A 21,244-nucleotide genomic window follows, 5' to 3' on the forward strand; every position below is an offset into this window, starting at 1 on the left:
TGGCCCTGCGGTTCTGGCGCTGCAGTCCGGAACCGCGGGACTGTTACGGTCACAGGTTCGAATCCTGCCTCGGGCATGGATGTGTGTGATGTCCTTAGGTTAGTTAGGTTTAAGTAGTTCTAAGTTCTGGGGGACTTGTGACCTAAGATGTTGAGTCCCATAGTGCTCAGAGCCATTTGAACCATTTGAACAATATCCTCAGAAAACAGTCTTATAGCGCTCCTGGTCCAATCTCACGACTTATTTACGTGATTCTCCAGAAAAAATGTTTGCTTCTCATCTGTTATAAGTTCGTAAGATTCCACGCCCAGCGTCATTTTGAATAAAATAATTTTAGATGTTAGATTATGTATTGTAAAACATTAAAACAATTAAATTGCTGACGTCACGGCTGACTTGCTGCGGTTCTCTTCATGTTGGTTAACTGCTGGATACTGGTGAACGTCTTTTCGTATATACTGTCAATTTCGGTTATATGATGACTATCGACATCACAGTCACGTGACTGGGATGTCACTGGACAATTCACAGACAGGTTGCAATGGCGGTGGATGGCTGAACGGTGGGCTGTTGCATGTGCCATACTGTTAGCTGATTGGAAGGCAACTCTGGTAGGTGATTCGTAGAAAATAACATATCGGCAGGCTAACGCCTGTGCCACTTTAGTACGTGATTGGGAGGCGACTGATTGACAGACAATAACGAATTGGCACAAAGTAGCGTTTTAAAAAAAAATGGCTCTGAGCACTATGGGACTCAACTGCTGTGGTCAGAAGTCCCCTAGAACTTAGAACTACTTAAACCTAACTAACCTAAGGACATCACACACATCCATGCCCGAGGCAGGATTCGAACCTGCGACCGTAGCGGTCGTGCGGTTCCAGACTGTAGCGCCTTTAACCGCTCGGCCACTCCGGCCGGCTAGCGTTTTCCTGCAACGAAGTGTTAAGGCCGCACGGCAGCTCTCTCGTGGCCGATGTTTGCGCTGCTAAGCCCGGCTCAAGTGGTGCTGCAGGCTGGCGAACACACGCGGCCCGCCGGGCTTAAGGTCATTCTCCCTGTTAAGCTGTTAGGGCGGTTGATTATTGCAGTAGCCTCTCTCATTTTTCGCTGCTGCTTCCACGGCTGCTGAATAAGGTGCTTGAAAAGTGATAAAACGGCCACATTCCTGGTGGTGTTCAGTTACCGCAAACTTTTAGATCTGTCCTAGTCGTACGCATCGCTCATGCTCCGACATTATTGTGTTTGCGTCATGACGATAGCCATACTGGACTTGACATCACGTGAATTGCGTTTCACAACAACGGTGTCCCATCTTTGAGCAAAATTGAAAGTTACGATGCATCAAACCGAAACACAATTTTTGCGGGACTTCGTCGCAAAAATCTGCTTTCACTCATTAGACTAGTTTGTGCGGCTGTTCCGTAATTGCGGTACCGTAAATTTACCAACCGCAATACCTGGTCGAGGAGTGTACAGCCGGAGCGATGTTAAGCAGCTGAGAAGAGTGGGCTCCCTAGGCGATTTGCGCGGTGCTTCAGAGTGGTGTGCACGGCTACTGAGAAGCAACAGCCTCCAGCCGCGTGGCGTGTACCACAGCGTTTCGTGCGGCCCGGCGCGACACCGTTAACGCGAGTAGCGTCGCGTGGCTGCGTGCCGACCTGTCGTGCTGTTATTACGGAGAGCTCCCACTCCACTGAAGAGCGTATTACACTTGGCGTTTTAACTGTCCTCACTTCGTCTGTAGAAACAGCAGCGTGCTCAAACATATCACACCTTTTCGGTTGACTTAACTGAGAATCACTGAAATAATTCCTGTAGCACTGTGGCTTCTATACATACATAAGAGGCGATCAAAATGTTTCCTTTAGAAGGTCATTCTGACGCCTTGCCTACATGTTGGTGCTAATACAGGGTGGTCCATTGATAGTGACCGGGCCAAATATCTCACGAAATAAGCATCAAACGAAAACACTACAAAGAACGAAACTCGTCTAGCTTGAAGGGGGAAACCAGATGGCGCTATGGTTGGCCTGCTAGATAGCGCTGCCATAGGTCAAACGGATATCAACTGCGTTTTTTTAAAATGGGAACCCCCATTATTTATTACATATTCGTGTAGTATGTAAAGAAATATGGATGTTATAGTTGGACCACTTTTTTCGCATTGTGATAGATGGCGTTGTAATAGTCTCAAACGTATAAGTACGTGGTATCACGTAACATTCTGCCAGTTCGGACGGTATTTGCTTCGTGATACATTACCCGTGTTAAAATGGACCGTTTATCAATTGCGGAATAGGTCGATATCGTGTTGATGTATGGATATTGTGATCAAAATGGCCAACGGGCGTGTGCTATGTATGCTCCTCGGTATCCTGGACCGTTCGCCGGATAGTTATGTTAATTAAGAAAACTGGAAGTGTTCAGCCACATGTGAAACGCCAACCACGACCTGCAACAAATGATGATGCCCAAGTAGGTGTTTTAGCTGCTGTCGCGGCTAATTCGCACATTAGTAGCACACAAATTGCGCGAGAATCGCGAATCTCAAAAACGTCGGTGTTGAGAATGCTACATCAACATCGATTGCACCCGTACCATATTTCTATGCACCAGGAATTGCATGGCGACGACTTTGAACGTCGTGTACTGTTCTGCCACTGGGCGCAAGAGAAATTACGGGACGATGACAGATTTTTTGCAAGCGTTCTATTTATCGACGAAGCGTCATTCACCAACAGCGGTAACGTAAACTGGCATAATATGCACTATTGGGCAACGGGAAATCCACGATGCCTGCGACAAGTGGAACATCAGCGATCTTGGCGGGTTAATGTATGGTGCCGCATTGTGCGAGGAAGGATAATTGGCCCCCATTTTATCGATGGCAATCTAAATGGTGCAATGTATGCTGATTTCCTACGTAATGTTCTACCGATGTTACTACAAGATGTTTCACTGCATGACAGAATGGCGATGTACTTGCAACATGATGGATGTCCGGCACATAGCTCGCGTGCGGTTGAGGCGGTACTGAATAGCATATTTCATGACAGGTGGGTTGGTCATCGAAGCACCATACCATGGCCCGCACGTTCACCGGATGTGTCGTCCCCGGATTTCTTTCTGCGGGGAAAGTTGAAGGATATTTGCTGTCGTGATCCACCGACAATGCCTGACAACATGCGTCAGCGCATTGTCAATGCTTGTGCGAACATTACGGAAGGCGAACTACTCGCTGTTGAGAGGAATGTCGTTACACGTATTGCCAAATGCATTGAGGTTGACGGACATCATTTTGAGCATTTATTGCATTAATGTGGTGTTAACAGGTAATCACGCTGTAAGAGCATGCGTTCTCAGAAATGATAAGTTCACAAAGGTACATGTATCACATTTGAACAAACGACATAAAATGTTCAAATGTACATATTTTAATTTAAATAACCTACCTGTTACCAACGGTTCGTCTAAAATTGTGAGCCAAATGTTTGTTACTATTACAGCGCCATCTATCACAAAGCGAAAAGAGTGGTCCAACTAAAACATGCATATTTCTTTACGTACTACACGAATATGTAATGAAAATAGGGGTTCCTATTTTAAAAAACGTAGTTGATATCCGTTTGATCTATGGCAGCGCCATCTAGCGGGCCAATCATAGCGCCTTCTGGTTTCCCCCTTCAAGCTAGACAAGTATCGTTCTTTGTAGTTTTCTCGTTTGACGCTTATTTCTTGAGATATTTGGCCCGGTCACGATTAAAGGACCACCCTGTATAGCTACCTCGAAGTCGCACTGGGTGGCATATACGCTGCAGCAGCGCCCTCAAAAGGGAACATTTTGATCGCCCCTTTTGTAAACCGCCGGAAAAAAGTTAGTACACCTGTAAAGACAACGTCGATTTTAATCCGGTGACGGAATGTGCCACATGGGGGATAGTAGATGTACTGTCAATGATTTCAATGTCGTCCATCAACAGACAGCACAGTATCATAACTACCTGAGGGTCATGGAATGCTCACAACCAGAAAGCTCAGTGTAGTACAAAGGTGTGAAGCAAGCAGGCAACCATGCCACAGGGACGTATCCGTGCTTCCTATAGCCAAATGAGCGATTTTCAAAGGGACCAAATTGTGGCCTTCCGAGTAGCAAGATGGTCCTTTTGGAGAACTGCTACACACGTTTGACGTGCTGCGTCAATTGCGCGACGATGCTGGTATCAGCGGTCATGTCAACATTCTCACACCTGTAGACGACATTTTGGACGTCCACGCAGCACAGACGGCCGACACATAACAGGGCTTGTGAGCCCTGACGTGACAATGCAAACTGGTTATTAGCAATGAGACTGTAGGCACCCACAAATCTAGCCCGTCTTCCACTCTCGCCACATCATCGACATCCACGGTCCGACTCGCGCCGTCAGAGAATCTCTTGGAAGATGGAGTGGCGCGCTGTGGTCTTCAGCGATGGAAGCAGATTCTGCCTGTCGGATTAGTCCACAATGACGTGAAAAAGTTTGGGGCTTGGAAACAAATCAAAGTCTGGTGGACTTATGTCGCGACCGTAGGGCATCTGAGGAAGGATTTTCCATTTATAATTCGTCAATACTCTGTGTACTGGTTCGGCAACATGTGATCATGGGTTGTCATGCAGAATGAGTAGTCCAATTGCGAAATTGTCAGACCTTCCTTGGCGAATCTTTGGTCGCATAATATTTCGCAGAAAGTCCGTGTAGTATCACCCCGATAGCGCTTTCGAGAGGTACTATATCTATTGTTATCATTTTGTTCTTGTCGAAAACCATAATCCTCGCCTTATTGACTTTGGACTGTTAGGAACGGCAATTTTTTGGTCGAGGAGAGTCAAGATGTTTCCGCAGGGAGTAGTGCGAATTCAGTCATGGCTAAAAACCTTTAATCCATGCTTCATCTGTACCAACAGCCCTGTTTTTGCGCGATTCTCTTGGATTTGCTTTTAGCTCTTCACTCAGATGATGAGGAACCTTTTTTTTCTGAAGTTTCTCTGTTTTGATTCTGAACAACGAAGACACACACGTTTGTTTCACTTGCAATTTTTTCGAGTGATTCACGTCGATAGCCTTGAAAAATGTTTTCAGTAATGACAGCAGAACTATATTCTATTGCTCACTCCTTGGGTTGATTTCAGTACTTGCCCACCCTTCGCGGAAATGGGAAGCCTAGCGCAGCGTTGTGCTTTTTGTACGCTGTGCAGTTTTGACCTAACAACGTGGTCACTACATGAGATTTGACCTGAGTCATTTCCACCCCCTTTTCAGATCAAAATATCTCACTCAAACCACAAATTTATTATAACACTGAAAAAAACCTGGTGACAGCTGAAACTTCGGCATATAGCTTGCGCTTCGCGCCTGGGAATCGTTCCATTGTTACAAATGCACGTGGGTTCGATGTAAAAGTTCTGAAATGTCCCTCGTAAGAATGGGTCCATACAAAGCAAACAGTTAAACTGAGATTCTGCGAAGTCGTTTAGGTAAAACGTGCTCCTAAGGCGGTCTGGCGTCACTGATAAAGTATGCAGGTCAGAAACTGCGCGTACCCTGTGCGAAAAAGTAAGGTAGGACGGTCAGAGCTTATCTTCTCGTCGACGTCGTGGCTGTTAGGGACGGAGCCCTGTGCCTCGAGATACGGAACAGTCCCTCTCGCTGAGCTGGATGAAGGGAGCTGTTAGCATGGATATAAAGGCACAGTGCTCCCAGATCCCTGCAGTAACTCTGGGTGGTTGACAGCCGCGAAATGCACGGGTGCTGCTCCACCGTCGAGAGTTTAAACTTCATGAACTGCGCGGTCTAGGTCACAGTTTAGCCTCAAAATAGCAGCGGGCTTAACAGTCACAGTATCTGTTTAGGACAAGTTGACAACCCGACTGGATTCCCGAGAGTCTGTGAATTTTTGTTATGTTGTGGAAACCTCAAACTGAAAGTCGGTTTACTTGTTCTCTGCTTCGAGGAAATATTTCGCGGGTTCTTTCACATCTCACAGTGTAGGGCACTGTTGACACAGAGGTTCGAATCTTGATCTGGCATAAATTTTCATATGCTGCAGTCGGGTGAAACAGCTATACCCACTGCAGCTGAAATCATGAAACTCGCACTCAGCGAATAATTTGGAGTAAAATTTCACACAACAGTAGATCGTCAAATCATACGTAAATAATCTGAGACCTCAGTTTCTCCCGGCGTACACAGTGTTCAGATAGCTTACGAGAATGTAACCGGGTGACGTCGTCAACAAGAACCGATATATCGAAAGGAGTACACCCAGTCATTTTCGAGACAAAACTGCCTTGCCCTGAAAATGACAGGGCGTGCTCTTGTCGAAATATCGGTTGTTGCCGACGACGTCACACGGTTGTATTCCACTTCAGTTATTTGAACATATGCAAATACACTACTGGCCATTAAAATTGCTACACCACGAAGATGGCGTGCTACAGGCGCGAAATTTAACCGACAGGAAGACGATGCTGTGATATGCAAATGATTAGCTTTTCAGAGCATTCACACAAGGTTGGCGCCGGTGGCGACACCTACAACGTGCTGACGTGAGGAAAGTTTCCAACCCATTTCTCATACACAAACAGCAGTTGACCTGCGTTGCCTGGTGAAACATTGTTGTGATACCTCGTGTAAGGAGGAGAAATGCGTACCCTCACGTTTCCAACTTTGACAAAGGTCGGATTGTAGCCTATCTCGATTGCGGTTTACCGTATCGCGACATTGCTCCTCGCGTTGGTCGAGATCCAATGACTGTTAGCAGAATATGGAATCGGTGGGCTCAGGAGGATAATACCGAATGCTGTGCTGGATCCCAACGGCCTCATCCCACTAGCACTCGACATGACAGGCATCTTATTCGCATTGCTGTAACGTATCGTGCAGCCACGTCTCGATCCCTGAGTCAACAGATGGGGACGTTTGCAAGACAACAACCATCTGCACGAACAGTTCGACAACGATTGCAGCAGCATGGACTGTCAGCTCGGGGACCATAGCTGCGGTTTACCTTGAAGCTGCATCACAGACAGGAGCGCCTGCAATGGTGTACTCAACGACGAACCAGGGTCCACGAATGGCTGAATCCAGGTTCTGTTTACAGCATCATGATGGTCGCATCAGTGTTTGGCGACATCGCGGTGAACGCACATTGAAAGCGTGTATTCGTCATCGCCATACTGGCGTATCACCCGGCGTGATGGTATGGGGTCACCTCTTGTTCGCATTGACGGCACTTTGAACAGTGGACGTTACATTTCAGATGTGTTACGACCCGTGGCTCTAACCTTCATTCGATCCCTGCGAAACCCTACATTTCAGCAGGATAATGCACGACCGCATGTTGCAGGTCCTGTACGGGTCTTTCTGAATACAGAAAATGTTCGACTGCTGCCCTGGCCGCACATTCTCCAGATCTCTCACCAACTGAAAACGTCTGGTCAATGGTGGCCGAGCAACTGGCTCGTCACAACACGCCAGTCACTACTCTTGATGAACTGTGGTATAGTGTTGAAGATGGATGGGCAGCTGTACCTGTACACGCCATTCAAGCCCTGTTTCAATGCCCAGGCGTATCGAGGCCGTTATTACGGCCAGAGGTGGTAGTTCTGGGTACTGATTTCTCAGGATCCGTGCACCTAAATTGCGTGAAAATGTAATCACATGTCAGTTCTAGTATAATATTTTGCCCAATGAATACCCGTTTATCATCTGCATTTCTTCTTGGTGTAGCAATTTTAATGGCCAGTACTGTAATAAAGGTACTTCTCTGCCGATCCATTAACTAGAGAAAATGTAATTTAATATGCGCATGGAAACAAAGGGAAAATGTTGGGGGACTCATCTTGCTGCAACCACATTAACAAGCGTGTTGCTGGTGAATTATCTCCTATCAACTCCTTTAGTGCATGTTGGAGAAATTCGAAGTATCGCAGAGCACTTAATTATTTATCAAAAGAATAAGATCGGATAACTTAACCATGGATAAGTCCACACTAGGTAGACGTAGACTGTAGACGTACAAGCTAGCTGTCTGACGCAACCAGTGAAACTTTTCTTCCAGCCACTGGTGAAATTGTGGATATTTACCACCTCATTAGATTTGAAAGTGGCTTCGTCAGTCTACAGTAACGTAGTTATCTATATCTACATCTGCATGATTTCTCTGCGATTCACACTAGAGTGCTTGGCAGAGGGTTCAGTGAACCACCTTCAAACTGTCTCTCTACCGTTCCACTCCCTAACGGCACGCGAAGAAACGAGCGCTTACATTTTTCTGTGCGAGCCCTGATTCCTCTTGTTTTATCGTGATGATCATTTCTCGCTATGTAGGGTGAAATGTTTTGATTCATAAACCAGGAGCTGATTCTTTCCTGTAAATAATTTGCGCTTAACGCCTGATGAACATCAACGTAATACAAACGTAAACAAATAGCACGTACCGTTCTCCAGGCAGTACTTTAGCTCACCCCTTGTTCCCGAACTATTCTAAGTGTAAAAATGTGTGAGTAGATATTTACTGCAGCGAGAGTATTTATCTTCATATCGTATTGAACACATCCTGTAGTTTGGCCGGCCGCGATGGTCTAGCGGCTCTAGGCGCTCAGTCCGGAACCGCGCGACTGCTACGGTCGCAGGTTCGAATCCTGCCTCGGGAATGGATGTGTGTGATGTCCTTAGGTTAGTTAGGTTTAAGTAGTTCTAAGTTCTAGGGGACTGATGACCACAGATGTTAAGTCCCATAGTGCTCAGAGCCATTTGAACCATTTGAACATCCTGTAGTTTCTTCGTTAGGGTTGTGAATCGATTGCGTCTGGTGAATGTTGTGTGAATCTGTGCCTCAAAGCAATGAAATCCATGTCGTGGCCAGCGTGATCCTGACATTGCATGCTTTGTGTGTGTGTGTGTGTGTGTGTGTGTGTGTGTGTGTGTGTGTCTGTGTAAGAAAACTGAACTGCTTCCATGAGCAGCGAAAAGCCCTGAAATTTTTAGCTGTGCATTAAGCCACATAATGTAACTGGAAACGCAATTGACATGTAATGGTTAACATAACAGTCTCTCTCTTTTCTCACTCTCTCTCTCTCTCTCTCTCTCTCTCTCACACACACACACACACACACACACACACTTCCATAATTTACGTGTAACAGAATCTGAGTTTTCCATAGCTCATTTGAACATTGAGCAACGAATAATGATTCATCAAGAAACTGACCAAGATTATAGTACATAGCTGATACAGAGGTTTACTGACACTCATTCTTTCCGTGCACCATTCGCGAGTGGAACAGGGAAAGGGGGCAGGCGTCAGTTAGTGGTGCCAAAAGTACCCTCCGCCACACAGCATGAAGAGGCTTGCGATGTAATGATGCAGATATAGATAAAATGTTTGCTTTCAGCTTATATCGTTCATCAGTGTACTATGTTGCTTCCCTAAGCATTAAAGAATAATTGATCCATCAAAAGCAATTCTTTTTTGAATTGCGAGGGCGGGAACTCTCTGGAATATATCCTACGTTCTCGAAATCTCCGTAATCTCAGCCTTCTCTAGTTCCTGTCCTCCACTTACTCATCCCGTTCCCTGCTCCCACCAGGCAACACAGCTTTCCATTCCACCGACGCACCCACAAAGTCCTTTTCCCCTTCAATATCTCTCCTTCCGCTCCCCTCCTCCCAAATCACCTGACGGCATCTAGCAGACCTACCCTGTCCCCATCACGTCCCTGCACGCTTCCACAAGCTGCGCTACACGTTCTCCTACCCCAACCCGCTATTCGGCACCCTCCCACCTCATGCCTCCTCCTTACTCACTCCACTGCTCCCAGCACGCGAGTTACAATTCAGTCTGGCTGCAGCAGCGAACACAGTGGTCATGTGTGTATGAGTTGTGCTTGTGTGAATGTGTTTGCGCTTTCTACTTCGGAAGAAGGCATTTTAGCCGTAAACTAAAATGCATAGCAATCTTTTTGTTGTGCTTATCTGCGAGTCAATGTCTCCTCTCTGTCCTTCTCATAATATTATCGTTGTTCCATCCTGGATATTTGAAACTTAACACACAAATTGTTAATATGATTTCTGTATAATGTCTCAATAAGGTGCCAGATTACTCTGTAGCACATTTAGTAAGCACTGTAGTCGCCGGCCTACCTTTCAGTATCTGAAATATAATTTCATACTAAGAGTAATTACTTGTAATGTTGTGCACTTGCAACCTTAATTCAGTGAGTGATCTCTGATATATGAGAATTTCCGTGAGCTGTGATCAGAATCAACAAGTTCAAACCAACATGCTGACATACCAGCATAGCACAGCATCACATGCAAGCGATAAAGAAATGACTGGGTTCAAATGGTTCCAATGGCTCTGAGCACTATGAGACTCAACATCTGAGGTTCAAAAAATTGTTCAAATGGTTCTGAGCACTATGGGACTTAACATCTGAGGTCATCAGTCCCCTATAACTTAGAACTACTTAAACCTAACTAACCTAAGGACATACACACATCCATGCCCGAGGCAGGATTCGAACCTGCGATCGTAGCAGTCACGAGGTTCCGGACTGAAGTGCCTAGAACCGCACGGCCACCGAGGCCGGCAAAATGACTGGGTTTAGGCGGAATTTACATATACTATCGTCAAAACGATGGAATTTATGTATAAAGCCGGATGGGTCGTCAAGGCAAGGCAGAGATGGGTGGATTTCACAATGAGCAATCGGATCTTAAGTTCTCCGTATACAGCGTTTAATAAGGCAGGAGCTCTTTTTACCATTTAGGAGAGAGTGATAACTTTTGGGATAACTTTTAGCCTACAGCACGACAGACGGCAAAGAGAACATTCGTCACTATAATGAGCTTGCATTCGGTCAAAATTTAGCAGTGTGTGAGGTCCCATTTCGTCATGTGAAAGGATACTGCCTGACCACGAACTAATCTTAAATGAATTGTGCAATAATTTACCAAGCAGTTCCGAAATACATAGCCAATTCACCTAAGCCTCACAGCGATGCTGAAATAATCTCATCCAGTTTCTGTATTATCGTGGTACATCCAGACTAGGTCAGATCGACACCAGAAAAAACCAGTCGTTCTCCTAGAGCAGGATGCTCCCCAGTCTGCACAGGCTACCTACCAGTTAAAGAATCGCTGGCGAAACCCGTTCTAGCAAGGAAGACCTCGTGGCTTCCAAACCGCGAAAGCTTTCTATTGGATAACACATAAACCTGCCTTCCAAAGACGCGAAAGTGTCTCAGTGGCCACGCAAAGAGGTTGTTCGAAGATATTATTTCGGCCAGTCGAAACCTAGTATAGTCGAAATGTACAAAATATTGCAAAGATAACTGTCGTGATCTACTAAATGCAAAATTAAGTGGGTGAAATTGAAATTGCCGAATGAAGAGCAAATTTCAATTTCAATAAGCGTATTGTAAAAAGGCGGAAAGGCAATTGTGTTTTGTTACATTATTGGTGATCCATCATTAAAAACAGTAACAAACATAAAATATCTGGGAATATTCGTCGGAATTGATGCACCGTTGAACGACCAAATAAAACTGGCTATAGCAAAGACAGGTACCAAACTGAGACTCACTTGAAGTATCCTAAGAAAATATAGTTTATTCATGAAGGAGAAAATGTGGCCTCACTCGAGAATTTATTTGAGTACTGCCTCTCAGTATGAGAACTTTGTCTAGTACGAAAAAGATAAGAGAGAGGGAAAAAAATATTCAAAGATAAGCTGTACGTTTCCACCCCTGTCATCTATGACAACATTAGCCTAACCGCCGGTTTTGGATAGCGCCATTTGCCATACACATAGATATGAACCACAGCTGCATGCCAACAGTTTACGTTTCGGAAATGTTTCCATCCCTGGCCCGAATTCCAATGATCATGCCGTTTTGGACGTCAGACAAATCGTTCCGTTTCCGGATTACGACAACGACTGCACTGTTTCTGCGTATCCCCCGACATGCTTCGATTACACTCACCTGCCTGTGCCGCCACGTGCCGTCTTTGAGTGGTTACTGCACGTTGACATCGAACATATACAATGAGCACATTAACGTGACTGGGCCGTGTGCGACTGCAATGAAAATGAAATGGTGATGAGCGGGACGTGTAGCCAGACGAATAGGTGGTAGACAGACCGAGGCAGATAACGAAGCCGTAGGTGTGATTATGAAACATACCTGGGCAACATGCGTGGGTATAGCTGAAGACTGAAATATGTTAGGAAGTATCTTAAAGCAACAGTATATGTCAAAGGCTGACTACGGAGGCCGTTAAACGTCCTACCGACAGATGAGGTGCGCTTATTACAAGCGGAAATGTGACTCCGTACAAATGTGAACTCTAACATGCCGCTGCCTTAACAGTTCAGATGTAGTACCATAAGTTGGTGCAACATGTAACTAAACAGGCATTAATTATGCTCCGATTAAAAAAAGGTGTTGTTTGTTTCCCTAAAAATCGCTCACCTCTCCTGGATATACTTTTGAAGTAATTAACTTTACACCTTACTCTGTAACTTCTGTCTCTGGTCATGTAGAATAAAACTGACTTTCTTTTCCAACCGCAAAAAGCCCTTTTACACACGAATTTAAATTATTTGGATAATCATAATGGTGACCATAACTCAACGTGAGGCGAGGCGTACAGGGAACGCTCACAACGCTAAACCTGTGTGTGTGTGTGTGTGTGTGTGTGTGTGTGTGTGTACTCAAGCACAGTCGCAGGCGAAACATGATATAACTGTGGTGTCATCACATAAAATATCTTAAAATACTAAAACAAGCCGACGTTTCAACCATGATCTCGCAGCGACCTTCCTCAGGTCAAAGAGTAAGGCGACTGCCACACGGCCGACATGTCCATTTATTTTAGTGTTTTAAGTATTTTATAGTACAGCGTACCAGGACACCCAGAAGGATTTTAATGGAACTTTTGTCACCTCGTTTGCATAACTTAAGCATGCGTTGCACTATTAGGAGGGTGAGTCAAATGAAAACCTTAAATATTTTTTAAATATTATTTGGTGTGCAGAAGTGGTACAAAGCTGTATCACTTTTCAACATAATCTCCCCCACGCTCAATACAAGTCCTCCGGCGCTTACAAAGTGCATAAATTCCTTTAGAAAAAAATTCTTTTGCCAGTCCGCGCAACCACTCACGCACCGCGTGGCGTACCACTTCATCAGAACGGAACTTCTTTCCTCCCATTGCGTCTTTGAGTGGTCCAGATATATGGAAATCACTTGGGGCGAGGTCTGGTGAGTATGGTGGATGAGGAAGACACTCAAAATGCAGGTCTGTGACTGTTGCAACTGTTGTACGGGTAGTGTGGGTCCTTGCATTGTCATGTTCAAAAGGATACCTGCTGACAGCAGTCCATGTCGCTTTGATTTGATTGCAGGCCGCAGATGATTTTTTAGGAGATCTGTGTATGATGCACTGGTAACAGTGGTCCCTCTAGGCATGTACTGCTCCAAAATGACGCCGTTTTCGTCCCAAAAGAGAGTCAGCATAACCTTCCCTGCTGATGGTTCTGTTCAAAACTTCTTTGGTTTTGGTGATGAGGAATGGCGCCATTCCTTGCTACCTCTCTCCGTTTCCGGTTGGTGTAAGTGAACCAAGATTTAGTCCCCAGTAACGATTCTTGCAAGGAAGCCATCATCTACTCGTTCAAAGCGCCGAAGAAGTTCTTCACAAGCATCAAACACGTCGTTCTCTCATTTCAGGAGTCGGCTGGGGGGTGGCACCCATCTTGCAGAAACTTTTTGAAACTGGAGCACATCATGCACAATGTGGTGTGCTGACCCATGACTAGTCTCTAAACATGCTCCAATGTCATTCAGTGTCACTCGGCGGTTTTCCTTCACTATGGCTTCAACTGCTGCAATGTTCTGTGGAGTCACAACTCGTTGTGCCTGACCTGTATGAGGAGCATCTTCCATTGAAGTCGCACCGTTTGCGAACTTCCTACTCCATTCGTAGACTTGCTGCTGTGACAAACATGCATCACCGTACTGTACCTTCACTCTTCGATGAATTTCAATAGGTTTCACACCTTCACTACGCAAAAACCTAATAACAGAACGCTGTTCTTCCCTGGTGCAAGTCGCAAGTAGGGCGGCCATCTGTATACTGATACGGCGACGGTACGTGTGCATCTATGCTGCCACCTACAGGCCATTCTGCACGCTGTTTGTAGCACTCTTACCAATTTACAGGATAACGGTGCGAAATTTTGATTTATTTTTACAAATTTAAGGTTTTCATTTGACTCACTCTCGTACATGAACTGACGCCACCAAAAAGTGGCTGCACGACTTTCGTTGCTTGTTAACGCTTCTCCGATGAATTAGCGAATTTGTTCATTTTCGCTATCACGTTCCCGCAGTAACTTTCAGATACACACAAAATTCTGTAATCGATCCTAAGGAAACGTGTTGCTTAAAAAATTACATGAAGTGATATGTATACACAACTGAAAGCTAGTCACATAGAAATGACACTTAACTTTCAAACAAAGTCTACACATTATGTGTTTGTGTGTGTGTGTGTGTGTGAATTCCTAAGGGACCAAACTGTTTAGGTCATCGGTCCCTAGACTTACACAATACTTAACCTAACTTAACGCTAAGGACAACACTCACACCCATACCTGAGGGAGGACTCGAACCTCCGGCGGGAGGGGCCGCACGATTAGTGACATGGCGCCTTTAAGCGCGCGGCCACTCCGCGCGGCATGTGTTTGTGGTAGGACACCTGTATTGCTACTGGATGATTAACAAATGACAGTAGAAAATGAACAAAGTAGGGAGCTAAATTACCATGACAGCACTCCATTCTTCCTAACACAAAACGCGAATACAAAAAAGTAAATAAACCGCAATATGCAGGCCCTTGTAACACGTCGTAAATACTAATGACATGTTAACCGCAATTACTCGCTGTCGTCTGGTGAATGACATGCCACAGACGAACTTCAATGTCTGTAAATATTTTCCTATGATTATTGTTGGTACATATTGATTTACGATCTCAGTAAAGCTGTGCAGTTTACTATACAAGATTAAAATCACTAAATAAATGCTGGGAGTGTCCCTCTCTCATTACCTCTTCCTTCCTTCCTCTCCCTTTCCCCTCTCTCTTTCTTCCCGTTCTCTTCTTCTCTAATTCCCCTCTAACCCCTCTAATTCCTCTCTCTATCTTCCTCTTCTAAAATTCCACATGCAGACGCAAGCACGCGCGCGCGCGCGCGCACACACACACACACACACACACACACACACACACACACGCAAAACTCTTCTTAACTACATAGGTCTACCATCACACTTTTTAACAAAAGCGTTTACGTGTAAAGATGAGTGTCAGAAGCAGGTGCTGTCTTATGCCATTATGAAATCTGTTACACAAGTCATGTATCAAATAAAAAGAAAAGACGATATATATCGTGCGTTTCAAAACGACTCCGCCGATTTCAGATGACAGAAACTAGCGGTAAACGTTAAATTACGCGTAGAACTCCATAGTTATTATCTTCAAAAGAACAATCAAATTATACGGGATGTTTGTCTGTTATAGGTACGAACGAAAGAGGCGAGTAAACGACAATAATCTCAATATACAAAACTCCGGAAGCCAATGATTACCCCGATACGACATTTTCATAGCTCCACTCATGCCAATATTATAACACCGTTAATGTCTAAGGCTATTTTTATTTCGAAACGCCAAAGTAAGTCGTATATTACAAGTTGATAAAACCCTCTAGTTTGGTTTTATCATTATTCCTGATACGTAAGTAATGGCAAATTGCGTTGCGTCAACATGTACATCGGTCGTGACACGTAAAATACCAAGGGCCCCCAGATCCCCCGCCTGGAACCCGGTGGATTTTTTTTCTTTTTAAGAAATGGTGTATTTCAGCCCTGGGTGGTAGCCAGCGCGATCGGAACATGCCTGGGGTTTTTGAACGAGAACAGACGTCGATGAGGAGACATAGTGAAGCCTGTCTTCGTATGAATGGTGGCCATGTGGAATATTTGCTGTAATGTGTTCGTCCTCAATTGCACATATGCAGTTTGGGTTCTCGAAGCCTTTATTACGAGCTGTTCATGTGCTCACTCGTTATACGTCGTATCGGTGAAACCACTGGTTTTCGGACCATTGTTTACTAGAATTCTTTGCTTGTTTCATTCTCCTTTAGACGCTCCTTTCATTTATACCTGTGTAAGTCAAACACCTTGTGTAAGTGTAGCCATGCCAACGTTACAACACTAAGATTACGTTTATTTCGAAACACCACAAATGAGGCGTAAAATTGAAAATGTTTCTTTTCTATGGAACGTTCGTCTTCCTATATGACGTAGTGGGCCCTATTAGTGAAATTATACATTAGTGAAATTACGTATTTGTGAAGATACTTCATTTGATCGTGTTTTGATTAGTGGGGCACAGTGTGAAACGCCTTCAAGATTAAAATGATGGCGTTTCAGCTTATCTTCAATGCACTCTATCGTTCACACACCAATTTCAAGGGCTCTATCTTTGTCTTCACCCATTCTACTTTAGGGTAAAGTCTTTGAAATAGAACCCTCTGAATGGACATACTCTGAGGCCACAAAAGTTATCGCATACCTCCTAACATGGTGTCGGATCACCTTGTGCCCAGCATCTAGACGCAACGTGGACTCAAAAGTCGTTGGAAGTTCCCTACAGGAATTTTGAGCCATACTGCCTGTATAGCCGTCCATGTTTGGAAAAGAGTTGCCGATGCAGAAATTTTTGCACGAACTGAAGTCTCCCATAAAAGTTCGATGGGATTCATATTAAGCCTCTGGGCGGCCAAATCATTCGCTAGAATTCTCCACAATATCCTTCAAACCAGTAGCGGACAACTGTGTGGGCCGGTGACAAGACGCACTGTCATCCATAAAAATTCCAACGTTGTTGGGGAATATGAAATCCATGAATGGCTGAAAATGGTCTCCAAGTAGCCGAATGAAACCAGAGGACCCAGTTCATTCCATGTCAACACATCCCACACCATTATGGAGACACCTCCAGGTTTCACAGTGTCTTGTTGACAACTTGGATCCATGGCTTCGCAGGGTCTTCGCCACACTTGAACCCTACCGTCAGCTCTTCTCAATTGAAATCGAGACTCATCTGACCACGGTTTTCCAGTCGTCTTTGGTCAAATCGATATGGTCACGAGCCCAGGAGATGCACTGCAGACCATATCGTGTTGTTAGCAAAGGCATCGCGGCGATTGTCTGCTGCCGTAGCAAATTTCACCATACTGTCATAACAGACGCGTCTGCCATACGTCCCATATTAATTTCTTCTATTATTTCACGGAGTGTTGCTTGTCTGTTAACACTGACAACTCTATGCAAACGCCACTGCTCTCGGTCGCCTGCCACTGTGTAGCCTGTGGTGAGAGATAATGCCTAAAATTTTGTATTCTCTGCACTCTCTTGACACTGCGGATCTCGGAATTTTCTAACGATATCCGAAATTAAATGTTCCATGCGTCTAGCTGCAAATACCATTTGACATCCAAAGTCTGATAACTCCTGTCATGTGGTCTTAATCACGTCGGAAACCTTTTCACATGAATCACCGGAGTGCAAACGACAGCTGCTCCAATGCACTGCCCTTTTATACTGTGCGTACGCGATACCAGCGTCATCTGTATGTGTGCATATCGCTATATCTTGACTTCCCTCAACTCAGTGCAGTGCCACAAGGGGAAAGACGCAGCATTTAGAGGGTGAGTACGCCTTCCTTCGTGTAGAGGGGGACCCATATGTAAAGGTACCCAGTGCTTAAATGTTCAGTTCAGTCCACGTAAAAAATGCTTTATACAGAGTCAGATGCGCATTCTGCAACATCACATACATAATTATTCACAATAATCCGAAAATAAAAGTCTTAAGCTGAAGAACAGCGACATGGATGCTTATGAACTGTAATGCTGTTTGAAAGGAAGGAACCCATGCGTTGTTTCTCGTGAGTCCTCCGACGACTACGAGAGAAAATCTCCCAAACGAAGTACACTGCCCGAAGACTAAGTGAAGTACTTAGAGAGGGGAGGAAATAAAATCAAACGTAACAGCTTGAGAGGGTACATGATGTTATTTCAGTGATAACAAAATTGAGTCAAATTCAGAATAACTTGGCATTATGAGCCCAATCAACAGTATGACGTTGTGTCCTGGCTCAGATAAACGCACTAATTCGGTTAGGAATTGTGTCATGTGATCGTTGTACCCTCTCCTGTGTCAATTGTCATAACTGGTGTTTGATACTTCACCTGGCACCTCGATACTGTCACATGAGACGTAACACACGAGGGTGCAGGATGTCCGTGAGATAGTGCTATGCAGTCAGAATAATCTCAGTCACTATAAGCAGTCACGCCAAGTTGTACCCATGGTTGTCCACACGATGATGCTCTCCCTCCCCAAAACATTCTCTCCCCAGGTCGCCGCCATGTCGCGCGATCATGGTCGTCCAGAACCACGACTCATCGCTGAACACAATGTGACACCATTCATGTTCGTCATAGCACCACCCGAAACGAAGCCGTTTGTGTGATGGTGTTCACGGCAGCCCCCACAAGGGACAATAATTGTCTAGTCCGTCTGGTGCTGGTCTCCGACGAATGGTGCAGGACGACACAGAACACTCCTTGTAGTTCTCGGATGGCAGACGTAAATATGAAGTGGTTATAGTGTGCTTGGTGGACAATACGGCGATCCTCCATTGTGGTGGTCCAGGCCTACTAATCGAGCGGAACCTTGACGACAAATATGCCCGTCCTCAAGTTCCCATGCACACCACATCGGATCAAACACGAATAATGCTCATGAAATCTGGTGGCCGTTTTACCTGTACAGAGAATTGCAACTGTAATATTTTATATGTCGATGGTGATATCTAGCCATGCGTTCTAGTTGTTTCACTTTTTTTCAGGCAGTGTACTTACACTGTACATATTGGATGCTTGGCGCTGTACAGATAAATAAACTGACGTGACAGAATATATTTCCAGTTGATATAACTTGTAATTTAGCAACGGACGAAATAGCTAAAGAAAGACAGCCAGGTAGATAACTCAACGAGCCTCTCATGAGTCTGGCCCCACCGTCTTCTTCGCGGCTTTGCCACACTGATTAGATAGATAAGAAGAAAACACAGAACAACGAAAGAAAATATAAGCTAGCACGACAGATATACTATTAGGCAGAGAGAACGATTGACTTGGCAGTAGGGGGAACGTGACTAGGTACAGTGTCGTTCCAGATGAAAATAGTGTGCATGTTTCCTCGAATTGCAAGGACGGAAAGTAATCCCGGAAGATGCCTTTGCTGGAATGGCTGTGGCTTGTCGTTAGTGGTAAAAATTTATTGAATATGAGGAAGAGAAGTGAGTGAAATTACAATGAAATGAATACCCTTAGCTGCATACAGGCGTTGATATAAGTCAACGGGGACCGTTGAAAATGTGTGCCCCGACCAGGACTCGAACCCGGGATCTCCTGCTTACATGGTAGAAGCTCTAGTCATCTTTCATCTTTTTTTTTTATATAGGTCGTTGCGTTTGGTCTAGGCGGACGTCACAAGACATCCGTTCAAGTTTATCTTTGATTCCTTGACTCAGTCTTTTTATTACAGAGAGCACGCAGCCCTCTGACCGAACACGCTGAGCTACCGTGCCGGCCCCATCTGAGCCACCGAGGACACAGAGGATAGTGCGACTGCAGGGTTTTATCTCTGGCACGCCTCCCGTGAGACCCACATCCGCAACTTATTGCCCCGCACTATATTCATAGTGCCCCTGCCCATCATACTCATTACTCGCTGCTTTACCGCCGATTCCCGTAAGAGTTCGGGCGCTGTTTGTGCATCCGCACTGAAGAAGATGGTCAAAAGGCCGGTTAGCCTTAACTATATATATATGAAGATGGTCTCTGTTCTTTCGGACATTTCTTTCATATATATAGAGAAGTGAGTGACAGTGCTAACAGCAAAGGCAAACGTGCAAACAAAACAGACTGCGTGAGGGAAATAGTGAGGCGCCCAGGCTTCTTACACGTACCAACTATCAGCGCCTATGTAAATGACTAGACTTGCAGTTCCCTGTGACGAGAAAAGCATCAGCCTACATTAGTGTTGTTGGTGTATAGTGCTGTTACCAGGCCTGGTAGGATACATAAGAGGTGTGAACAGTTTGAGATGTCCAGTGATTGCCCAGCGGTTCTAGGCGCTTCAGTCTGGAACCGCGCGACCGCTACGGGCGCAGGTTCGAAACCTGCCTCGGGCATGGATGTGTGTGATGTCCTTAGGTTAGTTAGGTTTAAGTAGTTCTAAGCTCTAGGGGACTGATGACCTCAGTTGTGCTTAAATGTTCAGTTCAGTCCAAGTAAAAAATGCTTTATACAGAGTCAGATGCGCATTCTGCAACATCACATACATAATTATTCACAATAATCCGAAAATAAAAGTCTCAAGCTGAAGAACAGCGACATGGATGCTTATGAACTGTAATGCTGCTTGAAAGGAAGGAACCCATGCGTTGTTTCTCGTGAGTCCTCCGACGTCTACGAGAGAAAATCTCCCAAACGAAGTACACTGCCCGAAGAATAAGTGAAGTACTTAGAGAGGGGAGGAAATAAAATGAAACGTAACAGCTTGAGAGGGTCCCATAGTGCTCAGAGCTATTTGAACCATTTTTTGTTCAGTGATTGCTATTAAGGAGAGGGAGATGCCGTGTGCTCCTGTGAGACGGCGCTTTCAGCACCTGACAGAGTTTGAAGGGAGCCTCATTGTGGGTCTCCATTTGGCCGGCTGGTCAAAGCATTCGGTAACTGTACTTTGTGCGGAATTTGGATGGGACAGCGGCCCGATGTTGGACTGTTTGGGGACGTGAGGGAAGACATACACGTCGTCAATGTTCCTGTCGATCACGCCGACCACCACAAGGGAGTATCGCACGAAACACAGCCTGATCCCGTCACATTTGCGTCTGCCATCCGAGAACAAATAATGGATTCCCTGTACCATTCTGCACCACTGGTCGAAGACAAGCAACAGCTATACTAGGGATTTGCATCCCAGGTGTAGACAGGTGTTTATACCACAACGTAAACGGCTGCGTTTGGAGTGGTGTCGCGAACAGGAAGCGTG

The sequence above is a fragment of the Schistocerca americana genome, chromosome 3, assembly GCF_021461395.2.
Source record: "Schistocerca americana isolate TAMUIC-IGC-003095 chromosome 3, iqSchAmer2.1, whole genome shotgun sequence".
NCBI lineage: Eukaryota > Metazoa > Arthropoda > Insecta > Orthoptera > Acrididae > Schistocerca > Schistocerca americana.